This window comes from Musca autumnalis, unplaced genomic scaffold (genome assembly GCF_047663935.1).
Source record: "Musca autumnalis isolate F117 unplaced genomic scaffold, ASM4766393v1 scaffold_2, whole genome shotgun sequence".
NCBI lineage: Eukaryota > Metazoa > Arthropoda > Insecta > Diptera > Muscidae > Musca > Musca autumnalis.
The window spans coordinates 217,613,759-217,641,628 of NW_027411755.1; the positions used below are offsets into that span (position 1 = coordinate 217,613,759).

The following is a 27,870-nucleotide window of genomic DNA, read 5'->3' on the forward strand; positions in this document are numbered from 1 at the left end:
TGGCTGAATCGTTATGTTACTGCTCATAGTTCAGCTCAACTAAAATGAACTATATTTACAGACTTGGTTCATGCACTTGCTTAAATGAACTGAGGCAGATTTTCTTTTTTTTTATAAAAACATGGAACTCTTTCAAAAGCATCATTTAAGAAAAGAAATCATCTAAGAAAACTCTTGTGCCAGACATAGAAAATAACACATAAAATTGTTTAGCTTTTAGAAGAGAGAGGAGGTGAAGGAGCTCCCTTTCTCCCTTCTTACCCAAAAACTGAAAAGATTTTCATGAAAATTTTCATAGTCTGGCACAAGAGAAAGCCTTTGAAAATGATTATAGTATGGCTGACGAAGACAGTTTTTGATTTGAATGAAATGGTTGAATCGTTCCTTGAGTTCGGTTCACTAGAATTAACTAATACCTAGTTCGCACGCTCCTTCCATTGTTCAATGGAACTAGTTGGTTCGGGAACTAACATACTAAAAAAAGCATAAGGAAACAATAGATTGATACTTAATCAGATATGCTTTAAAATAAGGGTTAAATCGTTCATTGACTGCTCATATTGCAGCGAACTAAAATGAACTGCATAGTTCATGCGCTTCTTTTAATGAAATGTTTAGTTGAACAATGAACAAATTATGTCATTATGATTTCAATTGTTTGTAGTTCAGTGAACTACAATATACTATATCGGCAAAATTAGGTCATATGCTCATTTCAATGGACCGTTGATTCCAATGAACTAGTTGTTTAGTGAATTATTTACAGCTCATTTACTTAAATAGTTGGTAAATAAATTTTGAATTCATATTCGGACTTGAATGATTTTTTTTTTTTTTTTCAAATGATGATTTATTATTAATTTTCTCTTTTAGAGTTAAGGTTGATGATCGGCAATTTTTTGCAAGTAAAAAAGGAAAGCCAAGGACTCGAACCCACACAGTCACCAAATTATGTGACCTGGTTTCGCTGTTAATTGAGCAACTCATCAGACGTATCTACTTTGGAATGGCGTCTTAGAACTTTTCGTTTTTTTTTAAAAGCAAATGTGTTTATATACATTAACGGATTTTTGGTTGTTGAAATGTATTTCTTCATGACAAACGCTATTTTGCGCTGCGTGACAATATTTTTGATATGTTTTCAAGGATCATTTTCAGGGGGTTGGATCATTTAGGGCGAAGATCATTTTTAAGGATTTTTATTAATTTTCTCTATGATCGGAAACTTTTTGCAAGTGAAAAAGGAAAGCCAAGGAGTCGATTGAGCAATGTCCGTCCGTCTGTCTGTCTGGCTGGCTGGAGCGCACGATAACTCTCGAACGATAAACCGATTCGGTCCAAAATGTGGCTTTCTTAATATTTTGTCCAAACTTAGTTTAAGTTCGAAGATGGGTTATATCGGTCCACTCCTTCCGGAACATTCCCCCCCCCCCCCCCCCCAAAGTTCGAAAATGTTCGGAAAACTTAAAGGTACGATAACTCTTGAAGGGAGTAACCGATTTGGTCCATACTTTGCAAATCGTGAAATGTCTACCAGACTTGGATGTGGTTTCAATATGGACTCAATCGATCCACTCCTTTTGGTACCTCCCACACAAAATTTCGGATAAGTTCAGTTTAGGACCAACTCTCGAATCGCTTTGATTTTTATCGTCCCTTACACGACGGTAAAAGTTTCATCATGGGCAAGTATACTTCCTCCGAAAATAGCCTGAAAGTTGCAAAAAACCTCTATGACACCGTGTGAGGTGGTTGGAGCGCAAGATAACTCTCGAACGGATCTGCCGATTCGGTCCAAAATTTGGCGTTAGTAATATATTGTCCAAACATAGTTTATGTTCGAAGATAAGCCATATCGGTCTACTCATTCAGATACCTCCCCCACAAAAGTTCAAAAATGTTCGGCAATTTTGTTCGTACGGTAACTTTTGAAGGGAACTGGTCCATACTTTACACATCCTAATATATCTACCAGATATAGATCAGGTTCAAGTATGGACTATATTTGTCAACTTCATCCAGTACCTAAAAAAAAACATTGTTCCACAACATCCTATACGGGACAAGGGAGACTTCTCTCATATCAATGAGTGCACCCCGATTCATATTTAGCTCAATGATATGGGGTCTTAAGACACCACTTGTGGAGAAGTTTTTCAAGGCTGAAATATTCAGGAAATGTCGCCAACATTACTGAGGGGTATTTTGCCACCGTTGAAAAATGTTTGATGTTGCCTGGCCAGGGAATCGAACCCCCGACCTTCTGCGTGCAAGGCGGGCGTGCAGACCATTGCACCACGATGGCACCCAAACAAAATTTCGGATAAGTTCACTTTAAGACCTGCTATCGAATCACTTTGATTTTTCTTGAAGCAACTTGCATTCGCTGCCTCAATTACTATGGTAAAAGTTTTTAGGGCAAATCCACACTTCTTGAGCAAACAGCCCGAATGGTGTAAAAACCCCCTATGGGACCATATGTAGTGGCTGGAGATCCACTTCCATAATGGTCAATGTCGATCCTTTCCTTTAAGTATTTCCTCCGCAAAATGTTTGCTCGTTAATCCTAATCAAAATTTTTGTCGTTACATACGCCCAAAAATTTTAAAACCCTCTAAATACATACGTTTTTTTGGAAAAAAATTGTTTCAATATACACAGGCTGAGGGTATATCTCTGTTGGCCAAGCCGATAGTAGGCTGCTTTTTTCTAGGGGGGATTAACTAGCCCGACGTCCAAACCCAAGTTTTTAACGTTCTTATGGGTGAACGCGCGGTACATGTTAGCTCACTACCGTCAGTGTCCACTTGAGATGAGAGAGGGACCAAGATAAATCCTGGACTTTACCATGATAAAGCCGGTCAGGACCGTTCCTTGGTATCTTTCATCCCCTACGTCACCCAATGATGTCATTATGATTTGAATTGTTTGTAGTTCAGTGAATGTACTATATCGGCAAAATTAGTTCATATGCTCATTTCAATGAACCGTTCATTCCAATGAACTAGTTGCTTAGTGAACTATATACAGCTCATTTACTTAAATAGTTGGTAAATAAATTTTGAATTCATATTCAAACTTAATGATTTTTTTAGGATTTTCTTTATTGAAATATATATAAAAGTTTACAATTCATAAATCCCGCGAAGCCTTAGGCTTGTCTGCAGGAATATCATAATTATAAGTTTTATATATGCATTTGAAAATAGTAGTACTCCATTCATTATAGTACTCCAAATAAGTATTATGCCGCACGAGAAATTTATTCTGAGAACTAAAATGAACTATATCGAACGAACTAGTTCATATGCTATTTTCAATGGGCAGTTCATTTGAACTAGTTGGTTCGTGAACTATATATAACTCATTTACTTAATTTCAACTATACAGAAAAAAAATAAGAATTCCTTTGTTTTTTATACCCTCCACCATAGGATGGGGGTATATTAAGTTTGTCACTACGTTTGTAACTACTCGAAATAATCATTGTAGACCCCACAAAGTATATATATTCTTGATCAGCGTGCAATTCTACATCGATATAGCCATGTCCGTCCGTCTGTCCGTCTGTCTGTCTGTCCGTCTGTCCGTCTGTGGAAATCACTCTAGCGTCCGAACGGATTGACGTAGGTTGATGAAATTTTGGGAAAATATGTTATATTTACGTAGGACTTTTGGTATTGAAAGCGGGCTATGTAGGTCCACGCTTTCGTATAGCGCCCATACAAAATGACGCGTGACGCGTCGTCGTTTTAAGGAATTTTTAAGATATTTGGCCCATTTTACCACCGAATTGGTTGTAATTTGGTACTTTGTGTCTCCAGAGGCCAAAAAATATTCGTACCAAAGTTGGGTTATATAGGTCCACGTTTTGGTATAGCCCCCATATAGGGTCCCATATAAAGTACGCGTCATTTTAATATATTTTGAATGTATTAGACCCATTTGACCACAGAATTGGTTGTAATTTGGTATTTTGTGTCTTCAGAGGCCAGAAAATATTCCTACCAAAGTTGGGTTATATAGGTCCACGTTTTGGTATAGTCCCCACATAAGACCCCTTATAAAGTACGCGTCATTTTAATATATTTTGAATGTATTAGACCCATTTGACCAAAGAATCGGTTGTAACTTTGTATTTTGTGTTTCCAGAGGCTAAGAAATATTTCTACCATAAAATGTTTATATAGGTCCACGTGTTGATATAGCCCCCATAATACAATATCTCCCGATTTTCCATATTTTGAACGTTTTAGCCTCATTATCACACCGATATGGCTGAAATTTGGTTTTAGTCTTCTTTAGGCGTATACAACTTTCCCCCAGAAATTTGTAGGTAGATAGAACGGTACCTTCCGAATTTCGGTACTTTGAAGGTTGTGGCCACATTAATCCACCGAAATGGCTGAAATTTGTGGTGGAGGGTATAAAAAGTTCGGCCCGACCGAACTTAACGCTTTTCTTACTTGTTTTTCCTTTATTTTTAGCTGCCAAAAAGTGGCAGTTATAATATTCAGCTTCAGAATTCTTGATATTCGAAAACTATTTGGAGAGGAATAGTGAAAAAATAAAAACATATAATCAAAAAGCTTATTTTGCATCAGCTGAACGAACCAAAATGGAATTAAATAATTATTATCGTAATATTTGCTTCCACATATGTCATTCAATTTCTGTTTCAAAGAAAATGATGTTAACTTTGGCAACAACCTGCAGGTGACACAATAAATATGCCTTGAACCTGCAGATGTGTTATGAGAGAAGTCTCCCTTGTCCCTTCTGGGATGTTTGTGGAATAATTGATAATTATTATTAGTTCCATAATATCATAGGTTGTCTACAAATGATCAACATAAAACGTTTTCTTCTGTACAAAAGACCCTGCGCACGAGTTAGCAACTGTCGCATGACGTGATTTTAGTTTTGGCTGGTAAATACAAATTTAAAAGTGTAATTTGCATTGAAAATTTTACAAAAATGCAAATATTTTAGTTTTTTGGCAGCAAAACCAATTTCGCACTAAAACGATTGGCAGCAAAATCAAAACTACTGTATTATAACTTTACTAGGAGTGAGGAAAATGTGCTGCAAAAGAGGGTTGAGTCGTTTGTTAACTGCACATAGTTCAACGAACTAAAGTAAACTATATGGGCAGGCGGAGTTCAATTGAACACGGTGATTTGTGATTTATATATAGCTTTTTATCTTAAAATGTTGATAACTTCTTTGAAGTTATATTGTACACCACATAATTCGTTTAATTTTCCAAAGATTTGCTGCGGTATCCTAAAAATAATTTCAAAATTTTATATTTAGTTTTATTTTTTAATTAAGGATATTCTTTAAGTAAATAAAGGAAATAATATTTTTTATAAGGATAAAATTCCCCCTCAATTAAAGAGCCTTAAAATAAAATTATTTTTCTTCCAGCAACTTGAAATTTCTTTTGTGAAGTGTATATATTTCTTCATTGTATATAAAACATTCGTAATAATTCATAAATAATGTTCCTTTGTTATATATGTGAATATATTATTTTCAGCTGATTATTATCATTGACACGAGCCAATAAATTTCGCATAGGTTAAGGGTTTATCTGTAGATACTTAAATATTGAACAGAACATTGTTTACATTTTGCCAAAAAAATTGTTTTAACATACCGGAATAATCTGACAAAATGGAATACATTTGTTGTGAAATTTGACACTGAGGTTGCGAGGAAATCATATTTTTTCATGTGGAAACACTTAATAGTCAATTCCAGGAATTCCAGCAAAATCAAGAATAATGTTACAGCAGTGGAAAAATTAAAAAACAAAAATTAATCATTTTTTAAACAGTGTTGCAGTACAAAACATTAAAAAAAGTTAATCGTAATTCTTGGAAGGAAGTTTTCAATAATTTTTATTTTCCATATTACATTTTATTTTCCATTATACTACATCCACACCAGAGGCCATGAATAAGTACCAACAAAAACTTCTGAGCATATTTTCTTCACGCATTAACTAGATATTCTAACGTCACCATTACAGATCTAGCTTTAATTTCAGCGCCATCTGAGATTCTCTCACAAAAACACAGCTCTCTGTTGACAAATAACATTTCCCGTAGGCAAATTCAAAAATTCTTAACAGAAGACTATTGTTTCGAATAATTTATCAGATTTGACTTCCTAACATCGTTAGCCCATAATTTATTTTATGGCACAACATTTTTCACTCACCTGCTACTAATTTATTGCGCTGTTGCAGAACCTGCAAGAAGCAACTAATTTTTACTACGATAACATTTTCCCTAAATGTTATCGAAAAAAATTGTGAAAATTAGTAGATAGCTTAGCAATACTGGAACAGACCATATGTCTCTATTTGAATATTTTATAACATTAAAATAAAAAAAACTAAATGTACAGAAATCTCCATGGATAAACTGCTAACACTTTTTTATTTAGACAAAAACATGAGTTATTGTACCATTTCTCCTTGTTACATTTTCTATCAGCTGTTTATAATGGTTCCCTAAGGTATACTAAGTAATGAACATAGTTATACTCCTAAAAGTATGACATAATTGTTGACAGTTTAGCTGCAATAATCTCATTTCTTATTTCTTACATATTACACCTCAGAAAAGTTCCAATAATATTTGAGAACAGTAAGATGTGTATTTGTAAAACTCCTAAAAATATGCATCACCCATGAAATTCACGATAATTGGTCTGTTGTTGCTTGAAAAAAAAAATATTCTTTAAAAATCCGCGTTTCCTAGGCTATTGTGGCTTGAAAAAAATATTCTTTAAAAATCCGCGTTTCCTAGGCTATTGTGGCTTGAAAAAAATATTCTTTAAAAATCCACGTTTCCTAGGAAACTGTGGCCTGAAAAAATATTCTTTAAAAATCCACGAAAAAGTATTAATTTATATATCCACCACTATTGCTCTGCAGAACATTCAAAATTCTGCGATAAATATTTATTATTACACTAGCAGACCCTGGTCCGCGTTGCTGGCACGTCGTAATGAGTTTCAATGACAAATTTTTATCGACTTTATGCTTGACAATTCAAAAGTAGGTATTTTCTACCTCACTTCTTCGGTCCATTGTCAAACCGGGAAGGATTTCAAATTTATCAACAGATTTTGTCTGTAACCTTTCTTTTCTCTTACGGAATTTGTCGGATTTTTCGCCAATTTGTGCCTTTTAGGATTTATTATCGTCCATGTCCCTGTCTTTATCATAAAGCGATCTAATTATAAAAGTTAAAAAATGGTTAAATCGAATTCTCCCGCTTGTTGAGACATATATGTTTTAGCTTTTCATGGCTGATGGACCGTTGAACCTCACCATTTAAGTACATTTGTAAATATATAGTTTTTCCTGATCGGGGCCGCAACCACCATTGCCTCGAAAACTAATTTGCAACCTGATGCTCTCATAAGTTTAGCAATATAGCGATTATAAAATAACAGGCCCCGAAATTCGTCTACAAATATATAACATTTTGGGCCACGGGACATTCCTGAACATTTTCTGAAAATTAGGTTCATTAGTTTTGGAAAAATAAAGAGTGGGCGTGGTCATCAGTTTTCAAGATATAACATATTAAAAAAAGTGGGCCTGGTCCGGTATTTTGGCTCCAAATATGTACCTAGGGTGCACACAACTTCATTGCCTACCAAAATGTATGCTGAAACCGATATAATCATAAGTTTGGCTTATACATATAGCGTTTAACAGAAAGGCATGAGAAGGTAGCCCACCTCATCCGAAATTCATAAAATATACATAACAACAGCAAACATTGAGCTTTTGGAAATCCCTTCAGTAGTATTGGAGTTATGACATATTAAAAAACAGGCGTGGTCGGGCCCATATGCCCCAAAGAAGTACCTAGATTGTAGATTAATCCCTAAATATTTATTCCGATACATACATAATTTTTGCAAATATAACGTTTTTTTAAATATCTCGCCCCCTCTAGAATTCAATAAAATATGTAACCTGTGGTAAAATTTTCTTTCCAAAAAACCTAAGTTGGGTTATGACAGCATTTGATTTTTATTCATAAAGGTAATGCGTTTCTTTTAAATATGCCCCCTTCAAAATTCAAGAAAATATGCCTGTACATTCCCTGACATTTTCAGGAAAATCGGTTCAGTAGTTTTGTAGATGTAACATATTTTAAAAAGTGGGTATGATCAAGTCCTTGGTTCCTAAAAAAGTAGGTAACTACTAACCTCCAAATAGATACATTCGTAATTATTATAAATATAACATTTTTAAAAAAGTTGGGTATAGGGGAATACCCCGCCCTTTCCGAAATTCAACTGAATTTGTAGCCTATTTTAAGCGGGGGCAATCTTTGTACATTCCCTGGCAATTTCAGGAAAATAGGTTCAGTAGTTTTTGTATAAATGATAAAAATTGAAAAAAGTGGGCGTAAAAGTGGGTATGGTAAAATTTTCTTTGCATAAAAACCCAAGTCGAAAATCGGTCCAGCCGTTCTCAACTGATGTCATTACCAACGAACGATATTTGATTTTTATTTATAAAGATTTAAAAGTTTAGACACATTGCGATTTTCTTAAAAATCCCTTCAGTAGTTTTGTAGAAATAGCCTAATTAGGAAGTGAGCGTGGTCGGATATTAAGTCCCAAAATAAGTAGTACGTAAGATTGGAGACACAATCGCCATTGACTCGCAAATGAATTCCCAAACCGATACATTCGTATTTGTTGCAAATATTGCATTTTTACAAAAATAGGACAAAGGGGAGGTATCCACCCGATCCGAAAGTCATAAAATATGTAGCCTATTTGTATCGGGGACCAACCCTGTACATTCGCTGAAAGTTTAGGGAAAATCGATTCAGTAGTTTCGTAGATATAACATATTTAAAAAAAGTGGGCGTTGTCCAGTCTTAATGCCCCAAAGGAGCACGTAAGGTCGGAGACACAATCGCTATTGACTCGGAAATTAATTTTTAAAGCGATACATTTGTAATTGTTGCAAATATTGCATTTTTACAAAAATAGGGCATAGGGGAGGTACCTCGCCCGATCCGAAATTCAACCAAATATGTAGCGTATTTCAACCGGGGGCCATCACTCTACGTTCCCTGAAAATTTCAGGAAAATCTATTGAGTAGTTTCGTAGATATAACATATTTATAAAAGTGGGCGGAAAAGTGAGCGTGGCCAATTTTTCTTTGCATAAAAACTTAAACTGGACTATGACTAACATTTCTACAAAAAATTATCCAAATCGCTCCAGCCGTTTTCAACTGATTCAATTACCAACAAACGACAATTGAGTTTTATTTATTATTACATTTCATGACTGTCATGTGTTTATTGTTATTAACTCCTGAAAGTATGCATCACACATTATCTAGTTAGCCTTGCAGTTACCATATACTCCTCTCGATTACGCTATTTGTCCTCTCCTTTAATTTGAAAGTATTTTTTTTTTTATATTGTTGTTATGCAATAAATTTAAGTTACTCTACTCCTTGACCCCTATAAGTATGCTTTATTACTTCAAATTACTTTTAAAAGCTTGCCAAACTTGGTGTGTTTTTGTGTCAAGTACATTAAGGACACCTCCTAATGGTGCTACTTAGAGGATGAGAAAACAAATAAATTATAGTCATTAGATTTAGATTGCTTTTGTTTTGGAGTGGTATTCGTGTTCAATTTGGTGGGAATTGAAAGTGATTGTGTGCGCCTAAATGTGTGCTATTATATAATAAATGACATACTATGGCATTTATAATGGTGATGTAAATAATGTAATTTAGATGACCTATTTGTAAATCATTATGGATGGAGCTGCCTACCTTGCCTATAATGTGAGTTATTGTTATTAATGACAGATTAAATATTTTGTCCCGTATTTGAAATATGGGAAAATGATTGTGTATTGGAAACCTTGAACTAGTTTTTTGGTATTGGGGACAATTATTATTGGCATTTAAAGGAAAAAATGGGCTTATGATTGCAACTTAGAAAATAAATAATTTATTAATGACAAAAATGTTGTAGTTTTATTACATTAAGGCTGTCAAATTTTTACTTTATTGTTGTAATATTTCAATGCATTTCGCAGCATGCCATAATTACTACCATGTCTGCGTGTGGGACTATTTTTTGTTATCAATATATAATTATTGAAAGGTTAACTATAATTCCTGTTATTGTATTTAACGCCTAAAAATATGATTTACATATACATACATACATTTTTTAAACGAATCGATAAGAATCGGCATTAGCGAAGACCCCAACCCCTATCAAATGAAATTGTTCTATCGACCCAATACTAGATGTCATCACTACAACTTTAAGAAAGTTACCGCAGATTATCTGCCGTCTTTCTGATTTCGTTCGATAATTTTTTAATGATTCTGGGAAGAATAAACGTGGATTTATATTGTAATGAATGTCATATTTATATTACATTTAAAAATATAAATGCTGAAAATTGTGAATATTTTTAGGCACCCTAGATGGAAGCACCCCATTTTCCTAGATGGGGGACTTATTTTGAAATGGATTATTTAATTAGTTTTTGTTCGCCTATAACGTAAGGTGCATCTTTTCAAAGGGTAATATATTATTTTTTATTAAAAAATTTCCATACTGTCGAACATTTTCTCGCGCTGACTTTGCTAGATTTTTCTAAAATTCTCCATTGTATGTATGTGGTTTTATTGAAAGGCGGGACAATTAATTTGTTAGCTGTGATTCGCATAACATATACGCCCAGTACTTCGAACATTGTTGTTGACATTCTTCTTGTTTTTCTCTTGCTGCTGATGCCGACTTGCATAATTGGTACGCAACACCAACATTTCAATTTAAATTCAATTTTCAATTACAACGATTTGTGTAATATTTTTTTTTCTTGTCTGTCCAAATATCCCCCAGCCACTTGCGCTGCAATCAATGCGTAATATTCTAGAACTTTGGGAGGGTATTCACACATAACAACAACAGCAAAAACGCCAGCAAAAAAAGTTCTATTTATATTGTCGATCATAAGTACTTGAGATCTAAAAATAAACCAATGTTTATATTTTTGATGACCAACAATTGATTTGTCTTCAATTGAATTTTCCTTCAGAAGTGGTGTTAAAAGAGAAGAAAAATGTTTGAATATTAAACGAAAGAAAAAAAATTGGCATAAAAATGTACAAAACGGCAATTCATATCGAAGAATCTGGAAAGTGAGCAATAATTGTGACAATATTTTGCACCATGGCAACTGGGAATTGCAAAAAAAAAAAAAAAAATAAGTAACTACATGGAAGAATTGTGGACACTTAGAAAAAATCATGAAAATCCACATTTTCTGTGTTGTTGATGCCTCAAAAATATTCTTTAAAAAATCCACGTTTTATGGGCCATTGATGCCTCAAAAATATTCTTTAAAAAATCCACGTTTTCTGGGCCATTGATGCCTCAAAAATATTCTTTAAAAAATCCACGTTTTCTGGGCCATTGATGCCTCAAAAATATTCTTTAAAAAATCCACGTTTTCTGGGCCATTGATGGCTCAAAAATATTCTTTAAAAAATCCACGTTTTCTGGGCCATTGATGCCTCAAAAATATTCTTTAAAAAATCCACGTTTTCTGGGCCATTGATGGCTCAAAAATATTCTTTAAAAAATCCACGTTTTCTGGGCCATTGATGCCTCAAAAATATTCTTTAAAAAATCCACGTTTTCTGGGCCATTGATGGCTCAAAAATATTCTTTAAAAAATCCACGTTTTCTGGGCCATTGATGCCTCAAAAATATTCTTTAAAAAATCCACGTTTTCTGGGCCATTGATGGCTCAAAAATATTCTTTAAAAAATCCACGTTTTCTGGGCCATTGATGCCTCAAAAAATATTCTTTAAAAAATCCACGTTTTCTGGGCCATTGATGCCTCAAAAATATTCTTTAAAAAATCCACGTTTTCTGGGCCATTGATGCCTCAAAAATATTCTTTAAAAAATCCACGTTTTCTGAGCCATTGATGCCTCAAAAATATTCTTTAAAAAATCCACGTTTTCTGGGCCATTGATGCCTCAAAAATATTCTTTAAAAAATCCACGTTTTCTGGGCCATTGATGCCTCAAAAATATTCTTTAAAAAATCCACGTTTTCTGGGCCATTGATGCCTCAAAAATATTCTTTAAAAAATCCACGTTTTCTGGGCCATTGATGCCTCAAAAATATTCTTTAAAAAATCCACGTTTTCTGGGCCATTGATGCCTCAAAAATATTCTTTAAAAAATCCACGTTTTCTGGGCCATTGATGCCTCAAAAATATTCTTTAAAAAACCCACGTTTTCTGGGCCATTGATGCCTCAAAAATATTCTTAAAAAATCCACGTTTTCTGGGCCATTGATACCTCAAAAAATATTCTTAAAAAATTCACGTTTTCTGGGCTACTGATGCCTCAAAAATATTCTTTAAAAATCCAAGTTTTATGGACTATTGATGCCGCAAAAATATTCTTTAAAAAATCCACGTTTTCTGGGCCATTGATGCCTCAAAAAATGTTCTTTAAAAATCAACGTTTTCTTTCCATATTTATTCTCCCTCTTTCAGGCGCTTATTAAATTGTTGAGCTTTTTATTTTTGTTATTGGCCCCCATTAGCCATTTAATTCCTTATGAAGATGTATGTGGCTATTAATTGCACCAAAGGAAAAAAACGATGCCGACACTTTCTAGAAAGACCACTTCAAATGAAGTGATGCTGAAGTCCACAGACAATAGACAAAGTGCGTGCATCTCTCTTTACATTGATCGCTGATGACGACAATCACTTTAGAAACAGCAGAAAAAAAATGATATTGTCCCCGGGTATTTTCCAGCTTGGAAATTTCTTGAACATTAGTGACAATCTTCAATTCCATTTAAACAATGATAATTTTATCCGGCTATTTCTAGTATTTTAAAATGAAAAAAAAAATATTCTTAATATCGTTTGTTGCCTTATTTGCCACAATGATGTTTTGATGGTGGATGCAACAACATTCACTGCAGCAACAACTTTCTATTGTCTATGTTGCTGTTGATTTCTTTCATGGCATCATTTAATTTAGTTAATGTGTTTTTTCTTCGTAAACTTTAAGAAAAGATCCTGGTAGTTAGCACAAGCCAAAAGCCTCTGCTGGACGCAAATGCCTTTGGACTTGTGTACACCTTTTCACTTTTTTCTTGATTGCCAATTTTTCTCATTATTGTTACTTTCTGATTTAATCATATTTGGCTAGGCAATGGGGGAAAGCTTTTTTCGTTTTTTGTTTGTGGAATAGTTTTTATACATTGGAGCTTTTTTTCGTTTTGTTTAGCTAGAGAGCGCAAGCAAAAAGATGAAAGTTGTTTAACAGAGAATTTCAATAACATTTGTTTTGTGTTTTTTTTTTTCTTCAATATCTTATCTAGCCTAATTTTATTGTTTGCTTCTTGAATTGCTTGCTGTTTAGACTTGTATTTTTCACCTTGTCTGCTTGTTTTGGTTGGTTGGTGAAACATAAAAAAATTGTGGCGCGTTTTTTTACTTCGTGTTATCTTAACATGTTTATTGTTGAGGCATATTTTTTCTGCAACCCGGACATAAGGAACATATTTTGATAAAAATTAGTAAAAATATTCCAAACATATCCACTTTTAATATGCCAAAGTTAACTTCAAAAATATTCTTTAAAAATCCACGTTTGATAGGCCAAAGTTGCCTTCAAAAATATTCCGTAAAATCGACGTTTTATAGGCCAAAGTTGCAACCACAAATATTCTTTAAAAATCCACGTTTTGTAGGCCAAAGCTGCCCTTAAAAAAATATTTTAAAAATCCACGGTTTATAGGCCAAAAGTGCCTTTACAAATATTCTTTAAAAATCCACGTTTTATAGGCCAAAGTTGGCTTTAAAATATTCTTTGAAAATCCATGTTTTATAGGCTAAAATTACCTTCCAAAATATTCTTTAAAATCCACTTTTTATAGGCCAAAGTTGACATCAAAAATATTCCTTAAAAATCCATGTTTTATAGGCTAAAATTGCCTTCAAAAATATTCTCTAAAATCCACTTTTTATAGGCCAAAGTTGCCATCAAAAATATTCCTTAAAAATCCACGTTTTATAGGCCAAAGTTGGCTTTAAAATATTCTTTGAAAATCCATGTTTTATAGACTAAAATTGCCCTCAAAAATATTTCTTAAAAATCCACGTTTTATAGGCCAAAGTTGCCTTCAAAAATATTCTTTAAAAATACACGTTTAATAGGCCAAAGTTGCCTTTAAAAATATTCTTAAAAAATCCACGTTTAATAGGCCAAAGTTGCCTTCAAAAATATTCTTTAAAAATCCACGTTTTATAGGCCAAAGTTGCCTTCAAAATTATTCTTTAAAAATCCACGTTTTATAGGCCAAAGTTGCCTTCAAAATTATTCTTTAAAAATCCACGTTTTATAGGCCAAAGTTGCCTTCAAAATTATTCTTTAAAAATCCACGTTTTATAGGCCAAAGTTGCCTTCAAAATTATTCTTTAAAAATCCACGTTTTATAGGCCAAAGTTGCCTTCAAAATTATTCTTTAAAAATCCACGTTTTATAGGCCAAAGTTGCCTTCAAAATTATTCTTTAAAAATCCACGTTTTATAGGCCAAAGTTGCCTTCAAAATTATTCTTTAAAAATCCACGTTTTATAGCCCAAAGTTGCCTTCAAAATTATTCTTTAAAAATCCACGTTTTATAGGCCAAAGTTTCCTTTAAAAAAATCTTTAAAAGTCCAAGTTATATAGGCCAAAGTTGCCTTCCAAAATATTCTTGAAAAATCCACGTTTTATATGCCAAATTTGTCTTTAAAAATTCTTTAAAAATCGACGTTTTACAGGCCAAAGTTTCCTTTAAAAAATTCTTTAAAAATCCACTTTTTATAGGTCATAGTAGCCTTCAAAAATATTCTTTAAAAATCCACACTTTATAGGCCAAAGTTTCCTTCAAAAATATTCTTTAAAAGTCACCGTTTTATAGGTCAAAGTTGCCTTAAAAAATATTCTTTAAAAAACCACGTTTTATAGGCCAAAGTTGCCTTTAAAAATATTCTTTAAAAATCCACGTTCCCTATGCAAATGTCAGCTCAAAGAATAGTCGTTGAAAATCCACATTTGCACATTTTTTAAAAGTTCACGTTTCCTCAAATATTCTTAAAAAATTCCATATGCAATATATTATTATTATTTTACGACAATTAATAATATGCGCGCCACCTACCAATTATTTAAATTATTAAAAAAATAGAAGTCATCATCCCAAATAAAAACGCCATTGGTGGAGATCTTTGATAAAATTGGCGTGGTCATATTTTGAAGTAATTAAGAATCAAATAATGATGTGAAGTGGTTATGGTCTCTGCTAATGTTAGCTAATACACGACCCTCAGTATGTGGCTTTTGTGCTTTTTATTCATATGTGTCAAGTCCTGTCCTTAGAGAAAGCTCCTGGGAAATTTCTTTATAAAATAATATTATTATAATATAATTAGTTTCCATATTAATAGTAAAGGTTTACATATGAAAATAATTCTCACATCCATAGATGATACACGCTTTCTTTCACGACCCTTATTGACGTTTGTAATTGTCTTAATAACTTGTATTCATTGTGCATACTTTTTGGCACCATAAAAATATGGTATTCATTGTGCATACTTTTAGGCACCATAAAAAGATGGTGTCTAAAAAAGATGATGAAGATATTCCGCCAAAAACAGCTAATTCTCATCCTAGCTGTCATTATTGCTGTCATATAACTTTTTACAACTTTTTAATCCGATATTCGACAAATCACTTTTCCCAAACTTATCAGACCTTTCTCTTTAGATTTTTTCAGTACATTCAAACCTAAAAGTTTATACAAAATAAAGAGAGATTAAATCTACTTTGGCAAATATTTAATAATTATTTTACAATCATGTCATAAAAAGATCTGGAATGCCTACCATCTGCAGATGTTGTTGTTGATTTTGTGGACAAAAGAATGAGCCAGCCAACAGTTTCATTATAATAATATAAAATAAATAAAAACTATTGAAGCGATAAGAGAGTGAGATTTCATATCATGAAAAAATGGGCAGAAAAAAAACAAAAGCAAAAAGAAAATAAACATAATATAGAATGAACTACGTTTTATGTTAAAGAAAATCTGAAGGTCCTTTGTTGGGGGACATTTCGACAAATGGTAGGATAGGATTTCAGAAAATTTTTCAAAGTTGATTGTCCTCAGTTAAAATGAAAAAACTTGAAAAATAAAGAGTTTGTTTTTGTGGTGATTAAGGATTCCTAGAAAATGTTGATAGTCTAAAGAAAATGTCTTTTTATTGAAAGCTGTCGATCATAAGAACTCATTACCAAATAATGGTAATTCATTAAGTCATGACATGTGCTTATAGGATTTTTGCCAAATCTATTATTTACTGATGATTTGAAATTTTGGTCCCTTCCTAGTGAACTACATACTGCGAAAATGTGTAACAATTTTCTCCAATTGATAATTCCTTATTTTTCCCAGAAACAATTATTAAAGAATAAGCTGCATTGGATTGATTTGTCTTTTACCTAACAACACAATGATTCGTCGGAAGTCTTGGGAATCCACAATTGCTGTTTCAAAGGGATTTCCCCAGCATGGAAAACATATTCTTAAGAAATAAATTATTATATTTTTTCTTTATTCTTTCAGCGGCTGACTGATGCGACGATTAATTGTCGTGACAGCATCACCCGCAATGTTTTAAGTATTTCAAAGTTTTTTTTTTTTTTTTTTTTAATAAAAAATATTGATATCAGTTTTTGCAAAATGTGATTTATTGTCGTCAATATTTTCTCTCTTTTGTTTTGTACATTTTCCCACAACAATGAAATAATCTTTATTCTATTGTTGTTTCTTTTTGTATATAATAATTTTTCTTTCTCTTTATAAAAAGTTATACTTCCGTATTTTAAATGTGTGACTCATTTTAAGAAATTGATAAATTATGGCATGTGTTTGTATAAAAATAATTATGATTTCATTGTGATTAAAAAAAACCGTTGTTATAAAGTGTAAATAAACAAAAACTCTTTTTTTATAGGGCCTCTAAGGGGCTTACACAAAGCAGACATCAAATTATTACTGATAAGATTGCCATAAACATAAAACAATAAAATATAAAAAATATAAACAACTGTGATTGATAACTGTCAATATATCAGTTGAACACGCGAATAAGATTCGTAAAAGAATGCATATCATCCATGGATTTGAGAATAATTTTCGAATGTATACGTTTACCAGTAATATTGTATTTGTTTGATTTTATTTGCATGCTAAAACCGAATACATAATATTAAAACCAACAAAAAAATCCTAGAATCATTTTCGAAGGAGAAGACTCCTCTGATATGAATGTGAAAAACTCCAAATGACACAGAAACCACCTACTGAGGGTCAAACATGAGCTAAAATTAGCAGAGACCATCACCACTCCATATCCCTACTTTATTCACAATATGATCACACTAATTTTGTCAAAGATCTCAACCAATGTATACTGAATTGATAAGAGGTTGGATAACCGGTAGATGGCGCTCGCTTTATTAATTAAATAATAATTTTAAAATAATAATATATTGCATATGGGATTTTTTTAAGAATATTTGAGGAAACGTGAATTATTAAAGAATATTTTTTGAGGTGACATAAGCTCTGTTCCAGAACTAAAAAGTTTTTACAATTTTTACCACTTTTACACATTTTGCGTTCCCGTACACAAAATTTATATGAAAATCGTTTACGACTTTTGCAACTTTTACGACTTTTACCACTTTATAAAGTACGGGAACAGGCCAATAATGTTAAAACAAACAAAAAATCCTAGAAACATTTTCGAAGGAGAAGATTCCTCTAATATGAATGAGAAATCATCCAAATGACACAGAAACCACCTACTGAGGGTCAAACATTTGCTGAAATTAGCAGAGACCATCACCACTCCATATCACTACTTGATTCACAATTTTATCAATGTTCTCAACCAATGGATAATGAATTGATAATTGGTTGGATAACCGGTAGATGGCTCTCGCTTTATTAATTAAATAATCTTAAAATAATAATAATAGATTGAATATGGGATTGTCTAAGAATATTTGAGGAAACGTAAATGTTTAAAGAAAATTTTTTGAGGTGACATCGACCAGGGAAAAGTGGATTTTTAAAGAATATTTTTTAAAGACAACTTTGACCTATTAAACGTGGATTTTTAAAGAATTTTTTAAAGGCAACATTAGCCTACAAAACGATAATTTTTAAAGATTTTTTTCAAAGGCACCTTTGGCTTATTTAAAGTGCATTTTTAAAGAATATTTTTGAAGGCAACTTTGGCCTATAAAACGTGGCGCTTTAAAGAATATTTTTTTAAGGCAACTTTGGCCTATAAAACGTGGATTCTTAAAGAATACTTTTTGAAGGCAACTTTGGCCTATAAATCGTGGATTTTGAAAGAAAATTTTTTGAAGGCAACTTTGGCCTATAGAAGTGGATTTTTAAAGAATATTTTTGAAGGCAACTTTGGACTATAAAACATGGATTTTTAAAGAATAGTTTTGAAGGCAACTTTGGCCTATAAAACGTGGATTTTTACGAATATTTTTGAAGGCAACTTTGGCCTATAAAACATGGATTTTTAATAAATATTTTTGAAGGCAACTTTGGCCTATAAATCGTGGATTTTTAAAGAACATTTTTGAAGGCAACTTTGCCCTATAAACCGTGGATTTTTAAAGAATATTTTTTGAAGGCAACTTTGGCCAATAAAACTTGTATTTTTAAAGAATATTTTTGAAGGCAACCTTGGCCTATAAAACGTGGATTTTTAAAGAATATTTTTTGAAGGTAAGTTTGGCCTATAAAACGTAGATTTTTAAAGAACATTTTTTGAAGGTAACTTTGGTCTATAAAACGTGGATTTTTAAAGAATATTTTTGAAGGCAACTTTGGCCTATAAAACGTGGATTTTTAAAGAATATTTTTGAAGGCAACTTTGGCCTATAAAACGTGGATTTTTAAAGAATATTTTTTGAAGGCAACTTTGGCCTATAAAACGTGGATTTTTAAAGAATATTTTTTGAAGGCAACTTTGGCCTATAAAACGTGGATTTTTAAAGAATATTTTTTGAAGGCAACTTTGGCCTATAAAACTTGGATTTTTAAAGAATATTTTTTGAAGGCAACTTTGGCCTATAAAACGTGGATTTTTAAAGAATATTTTTGAAGGCAACTTTGGCCTATAAAACGTGGATTTTTAAAGAATATTTTTGAAGGCAACTTTGGCCTATAAAACGTGGATTTTTAAAGAATATTTTTGAAGGCAACTTTGGTCTATAAAACGTGGATTTTTAAAGAATATTTTTGAAAGCAACTTTGGCCTATAAAACGTGGATTTTTAAAGAATATTTTTGAAGGCAACTTTGGCCTATAAAACGTGGATTTTTAAAGAATATTTTTGAAGGCAACTTTGGCCTATAAAACGTGGATTTTTAAAGAATATTTTTTGAAGGCAACTTTGGCCTATAAAACTTGGATTTTTAAAGAATATTTTTTGAAGGCAACTTTGGCCTATAAAACGTGGATTTTTAAAGAATATTTTTGAAGGCAACTTTGGCCTATAAAACGTGGATTTTTAAAGAATATTTTTGAAGGCAACTTTGGCCTATAAAACGTGGATTTTTAAAGAATATTTTTGAAGGCAACTTTGGTCTATAAAACGTGGATTTTTAAAGAATATTTTTGAAAGCAACTTTGGCCTATAAAACGTGGATTTTTAAAGAATATTTTTGAAGGCAACTTTGGCCTATAAAACGTGGATTTTTAAAGAATATTTTTGAAGGCAACTTTGGCCTATAAAACGTGGATTTTTAAAGAATATTTTTTGAAGGCAACTTTGGCCTATAAAACTTGGATTTTTAAAGAATATTTTTTGAAGGCAACTTTGGCCTATAAAACGTGGATTTTTAAAGAATATTTTTGAAGGCAACTTTGGCCTATAAAACGTGGATTTTTAAAGAATATTTTTGAAGGCAACTTTGGCCTATAAAACGTGGATTTTTAAAGAATATTTTTGAAGGCAACTTTGGTCTATAAAACGTGGATTTTTAAAGAATATTTTTGAAAGCAACTTTGGCCTATAAAACGTGGATTTTTAAAGAATATTTTTGAAGGCAACTTTGGCCTATAAAACGTGGATTTTTAAAGAATATTTTTGAAGGCAACTTTGGCCTATAAAACGTGGATTTTTAAAGAATATTTTTGAAGGCAACTTTGGCCTATAAAACGTGGATTTTTAAAGAATATTTTTGAAGGCAACTTTGGCCTATAAAACGTGGATTTTTAAAGAATATTTTTGAAGGCAACTTTGGCCTGTAAAGGGTGGGTTTTTAAAAAATATTTTTGATGGCAACTTTGGGCCATAAAACGTGGATTTTTAAAGAATATTTTTGAAGGCAACTTTGGGCCATAAAACGTGGATTTTTTAAACAATATTTTTAAGGGCAACTTTGGCCTATAAAACGTGGATTTTTAAAGAATATTTTTAACCCAGATATGCCCAGCGTCCTATATATAGGACACACAAAATTCTTGCTAATTTGATATGTTATGTTTATCAAAGTACCGTTTATTTTGGTGATATACTCAGTACTCATCTGTAGCTCTTGGGATATTATGTGATTCCATTATTTTGAGCTACTATTTTTGAGTTTTGAGGTCTAGTTCATCGAAGTTGCCACCGATCGCTTAGTTTTTACAATGATTTGCGTTATGACCGATTTATTATTGGGTAATTTTATAACGAAAACATACACGATGTGGAGCCTACTACGAAAAAACGTTAACTAGATGCCGAAAAGGTGTCTTTGGACTATATGTCAAATGTTTTGTGTCCCATAACTCCCACTTATATGATAAAACCCTGTGTCCAAAAGTGGCCTCAAAAACCACTTTTTTCAAAAAATTTTTAAAAAACATATGAACATACTGTTATTATTTCACATTTGCTTCTAAAATAATATAAAAATACTTTTAAAATTATCACGATCAAGCAATGGGCATATCTGGGTTAAAGCCAACTTTGGCCTATAAAACCTGGATTTTTTAAACAATATTTTTGAAGGCAACCTTGGCCTATAAAACGCGGATTTTTAAGGAATAATTTTAAAGCCAACTTCTGCCTATAAAACGTGGATTTTTAAAGAATATTTTTAAACCCAACTTCTGCCTATAAAACGTGGATTTTTAAAGAATATTTTTAAAGCCAACTTTTAAAGCCAAAATTCCACTGTTATAGTTTTACTTTATATAAGCAATAGTAAACCTTCCCACTGAAATCATATCATGCAATCCCATAAGATTATTTTTATTATATTTTTCATATGGCAATAAAAATAATGAATACTTATTTTTGTTAAGGACATCAGTGATTAAATGGCAATGTCACAACTCTTGCATTGCATTATCAGTCAGTTACGGCGAATGATGACCGACCGCCATCTCTTAAGAAATACTAATAAATTTTAAACATAATCCCCTGGTGTAAGGCATTCACACTTCTTGGCTCCTCATGGTTAAATTAACTATAAAATGGGGGTCTTGGTCAAAGACGCTACTACAGCAACAACAAAAAGAAATTAATTAATGTGGATTTTTTTTTCAAAACAATAAAAAAACTTTTACATTTGTTAACCCTTTACTGAAAACCTTTTAGCTTTTAATATCAGCCACTTTTTATGATATTGTTTTTCCAATGGTTTTTTGTTATTCTTACAAAGGAATTTTCAAAACAAATAAATACGCCATAAAATCATAATAATAATGATAAAAACAGCAACAACAATCAGTATGTATATCATTTATAAAAAGTGAACAACAACTTATTTTCTAATCTAATCGCAAATAAACTGTCAATCATATATCACCTTTTATTTTATTATTATTATTTTTTATTTCTTCATTCAAAGATAATAACAGTAGCCTGTTGGAATAAAGCTTTGGGTAATCACAATTTTTTCAAATTATTATTTTTTATTATTTTGTTTCTTTTTGTTGACATAAAATGTTTCTAATGTCTTGAGGGAGACTGAAGAAAAAAAAACACGTAACTACTTTAAAACGTCTAGGCAAATTAACTTTCTTATCGCGTTTCATTGTTATTCTTTACTTATTATAGTATATAACCTCAATTGATTTTATTTTTCATATGATGTCTTATTCTTGTGTCCACATTAAATGGCGCCATTTCGCAGATAAGTTCCAATGATTTCCTTGCCTGCCTTGCGCCTTCAAAGTCAATAATTTTGCGAAAGCGAATAACAAAACTCTAACATGATGGGGGAATATGCACGATGTGACGATGATTATTTGCCATGTCGTCTGGCAAAACATATTTCATTTTTGTGATAAGAAGAATTTAAAGCAATCTGTCAACATGAGAAGGAAACAAACAATACAAAGATTTTATACTGCGAAACAATCGTCATAATTTCATTGTTAAGGGGGAAAGGAAAGGAATTGGAAAAATATAAAATTTTTTGAAATAGTATTCCCAATATTTGGGTAATCGCCACTTTCCGAGATTACCATTTGTAAGCAGTTTTAGCTTCAAAAAGCCATTTATATGATGAACACATTACTTTGTAATGTCAAATATTCCCAAGTTTCAGATGCCTTTAATTTTTTTTTTTTTTTCAAAATTTTCAGGCTTAATCCTATAGTCGTTGTTTTAATATTCTATTAAAACTACTTTAATTTAAAACAACTTTAATTTTATTTTTTTTTTCTAAATCTGTTTGACGTCTATCACTTCTACACAACTAATAACAAATCTCTAATCTTTTATTAAAAAAAACACACCTCCATATTAATTTGCATTTACATTCTCTTTAAATTACAAGTCATCGATATAAAGCAAATATGACGTCAATATTTGTAATATGCCTTCACGAATTTATAATTTGCACATTATAATCATAAATTATCACCTGTTACTCTTAAATCTCCATGCTCCTCCTCTCTTCCTCCTCGATCATTCGATTCAATTAGCATTGCTAAAGCTTTTGATAGAAATATTGGCATTTAAAAAAAATGTTTTAATTAAAAATGCATAAACTTTCTTACATTTTATGGTGATGACGACGACAATATTAAATTGCGTATTTTTTTCAACATCAAGCAAGTGACGTCGTTACTTGAAAAAATGTTACCAGCCGCCGCCTCTATGCGGCTGCATTTACCAGTTTTGGTAGGTGGTAAATGTCCAACTAGTTTCCATTTTTTTCTTAGTTTATGAAATGACAGCAACATTTAGATTGTTAATATTTTTACAAAACGTAAAACATAATAAATTAACATAATTTTTCAATTTTATAGACATATTTCTTTTTTAATTGAGGTGGTTGGTAAATTTTGTTTGCATTAGAGTTACCAGATTTTTATACCCTCCACCATAATATGGAGGATATAATTAAATTTGTCATTCCGTTTGTAACACATCGAAATATTCGTCGGAGACCCTATAAAGTATATATATTATTGATCACCATAAAATTCTAAGTCGATCTATGCATGTCCGTCTGTCCGTCCGTCCGTCTGTTGAAATCAAGATACAGCTCGCAATTTTAAAGATAGAGCGTCAATATTTGGTACAGAAGTTTTTATTACTTGCATCCTGCAAGGTATTGAAAATGGGATATATCGGTCCACGTTTTGATATAGCCCCCATAGAACTGTACCTCCCGATTTTCGGTATTTTTAAGGTTTTAGCTTCATTATCCTACCAAAATGGCTGAAATTTGGTACGTAGTCTTCTTTAGGGGTATAAAACTTTCCCCAGAATTTTGTCGGTATAGGTCCACGCCTTCATATAGCCGCCATAGAACGGCACCTCCCGATTTTAGATATTTTGACGGTTTTAGCTTCATTATCACACAGAAATGGCTGAAATTTGGTAATTAGTCTACGTTGGTGATATAAAACTTTCCCACAGAACTTTGTCGGTATCGGTCCATGCCTTCATATAGCTCCCATAGAACGGTACCTCCGATTTTAAAGGTTTTAGCTTCATTATCACACCGAAATGGCTGAAATTTGGTACTTAGTCTACGTTGGTGGTATAAAACTTTCCCCCAGAACTTTGTCGGTATCGGTCTATGCCTTCATATAGCCCCCATAGAACGGTACCTCACGATTTTCGGTATTTTGAACGTTGTGGCCTCAATATTCCACGAAATGACTGAAATTTGGTATTTACACATCGTTGGGGGTACTCAAACTTCCCCTTTAAATTTGTCGGTATAGGTCCACGTCATCATATAGCCCCCATGGAAAAATACCTCCCGATTTTTCGTATTTTGAAGGTTGTGTCTTCAATATTCCACCAAAATGTCTGAAATTTGGTATTTAGTCTTCAATGTGATATAAAACTGTTCGCCAGAAATTTGTCTGTACAGGTCCACGCTTTCATATTGCCACATTTCCGACTAAAATTCGTCGGTATAGTTCCAGGTTTCGATATAGCCCCCTTAGAATGGTACCTCCCGATTTTCGTAATACTGAAGATTGTGACGTCAATATCCCACCGAAATGGCTGAAATTCGTTTTTTAGTCTTCCAAGAGTTATAAAATATTCCAGAAGAGTATTATCAGTATAGGTCCACGTCTTCCTATATCCCCATAGAATCGTACTTCTTGATTTTCGGTATTTTTTAATTTTTAGACACATTCTCTTACCAAAATATAGAAAATTTGGTATTTAGTCTTCTTTGAGTCTAAAAACTTTCCGTCAGAAATTTGTCGGTATAGATCGACGTTTTGAAATAGCACCCATAGATCAGTGTCTCACATTGTTTTACGGAAATTGCTGAAATTTAGTATTAAGTCTTCTTCGTACACGAAAGGAAACTAATTATTCATTTTACTTCAATACAACTTGTGGTGGAGGGTATAACAAGTTTGTGGAACTATTTCGGTCACACAATAACTTTTTTGTCCCATGCGACGGATTCGGGGAAAAAAATTGGTTGAAAATGCACGAATCTTTCTTTGGAATACTTTTTATAAGTAATTTCATTCCTCAACATTGCTTTGTGAAAATAAAGAGAAAATAGCTCTTTCGGCTAGGTTCATTTCGAAGAATCTTGCCATTGAACTGGTTAATTTCTTAATGAAATCCTTCAAATCTAAAATCTAATTTTTAGAGGATTTTTTATAAATAATATATTTCAATGAATAGGTCTTTTTGCAAATAATAATAAATTTTGGTTCATTTCGAGGAATTTTTCCATTGAACTAGTTCCTTTCTTAACGACATAACTACAGATCAATCCCAACATAATGTTGATGTTATAAACTGATCATTATTTTCCTCTACTATTATTTTTAGATCTAGTTTCTTCCGACGATATGTCTATAATAAGACACGAAGTTAGTTCACTGCTTTGTAGGTAGTTATAGTTCCCAATACCCTTTTAAGTTCATTTCAGAGAATCTTCATTTCTTACTTACTACGTACTTTCATAACTATATGATTTTAAATTTATACTTCTTAACTTATTCCCATGACATATCCATGTTAAATAAGGAGGAAGCAGAAGATTGGTATGTAGTTATGGTTTTCAATGGACTTATATGTTCATTTCACGGAATCGTTCCATTGAACTAGTTACCCAGCTAACATTTTTTCCGAATTTGGTCAGAATCTCTACACAAGTTACCGATTCTGATATCGAATTCTTTTCGAATTCGGTACAAAAGTTGTATGGACGTGTCCACCAAAATTGGAAAGAATTTTCTAAGAAAATTCTAACAAACTATTAGAGGTTCGCAACGAATTCGGAAAAAAAATTCTGGACAGAACAATATTCTTTTAGTGCGTTATTTATTGATGATTCTTATTTCAAACGTTCTAAGAATGTGCACGAGTATGTTGCAGCTATCAACACTAGCTTCAATTATTATATGCTGTATTTATATTAAAACAATTCAAAAATTTTATATGCGAATTTTATAACCAATCACTTTGTTTTCCGACAATAATCAAAAAAAAAAAAAAAAACGTTAGAAAATCGATTAGAAATCGGAACGAATTCGGAAGGAAGATCTTAAGGCTCTTCAGAAAACGTGCAAAGATTCTTAAAAACAAAAACTTTTAGAAAATCGGTACTATTTCTAGAAAAATTTTAAATCAGAGCCCTCGAAAAAATTGTTAGCTTGGTAGTTTCTTAACGACAAAACTCTAAATGTAACCCATACATAAAACCTTGGTTTTGGTTCACGTTCTGCAAAACTATAGTCCGAGTTTTGTTTTTAATCCATCTGTCGCTGGAATCTCACACACAATAAAGTTAATTTGTTGAAACATAGATGGCGCCATGCTATATGCCAACAAAATAACTTTACTTTAAAATAACAAAAATATTTGTTTTTGCAATGCCATACCTAAAATCCACATCTAGATTTATTTTACTTGTCATAGACTATTATTTTTCATCAGGATATCTCTTTCAATAACTCTCCCATAAAAAAAAAAACGTCTTGTTGAAGTGTAGATGGCGTTATACCCCGTTTGCATTAGAGTTGTATAGTTCATGAACGAACTAGTTCAATTGAACGATTCATTGAAAAGAGCGTATGAACTAGATCAGTCGATATAGTTCATTATAGTTCAATAGCTCACTGAGCGCCGACCGAAAGATCCACGAACGAACGATTCACAATCTAGTTCACATGTCATTCACATATGAATAAAGTGTGGCTATTATAGCCACATTTGCCATACAAAATTAAATCCTCTCATGACTGGGTTTATTTTAAATCCGACAGAAATCAGCCAAAAATGTGGAAAGAATTAAGATTTCAAACAATTTTCTTTGACAAAGTTAATAAATATAAATAATATACATTTAAATGTAAACAAAAATCAATGCAAACACCAAAGATTAACACACTGGCGTTAATGGATCCAGTGGCTTCATCTACATAAGTGCAAACTGGCTATTATAGCCTATATATAGTGTAATAGTTCTTTCGATTTATTTATTCTGTTCGTTAAAGTGGCGCCCGAGCAGGGAGCTCTTGCGAAATTTCAAGATACTACATGCCACATTTTTCTTTCACATGGTCAATTGAAAACAGAGTCACTCATTAGCATCTAAAATATAAATATATTTTCTGGCGATAAAAGTCAAAAATCCCTTTCATGATTTATGATAAGATTGTAAACGTGTGCCGGACGTTTTGGTATATTAGCCAAACCTCTTTTAAAATTCCAAATAATTTTTCGTGGTATTTTTGCTTATATAATTTTCGTTTACACTAAATCTTATCTCTAGCAAAATATATATTTTTTCATTTAGTCAGATTTAATAACGTCATGAGTATGACTGTAGTTATAAATTTAGTATAGCGGTGTTGCTATTCTACTGACTTACCAGATATTTTGTATTTATTTTTATTTAAAGACATTTAGCAACATTGATTGTGGTCGGTCAGCTAGTCAACAGATGAGATATTTCCAACCCACAAACTTTGCAATCACTTGTTATTATTGTTATTTTTTTTCTAGAAGCTCATTCAGCGATACAATCTACGACAATTATTATTACTGTTATCGGCAAAGTTCAAACAGGTTTCCGTACACTTTGATTATCTTGACGAAACAAAAAAAATTGACGTCAAAGCATGATCAGCAGCACTTATGATGGTGTTTTTTTCTATTATTGTTTTTTTTTTCTCAAAGTTGTTTGTAATTTTTAACTATTTTTTTAAATATAAAGTGACATT

General features: G+C 32.1%; 1 protein-coding gene across 7 annotated transcripts in view; it reads left to right on the plus strand.

Annotated features, from left to right (window-relative positions):
• bun (TSC22 domain family member bunched) overlaps positions 1–27,870 on the plus strand; it is a 735,547-nt gene that overhangs the window by 572,286 nt on the left and 135,391 nt on the right. The window lies entirely within an intron of this gene.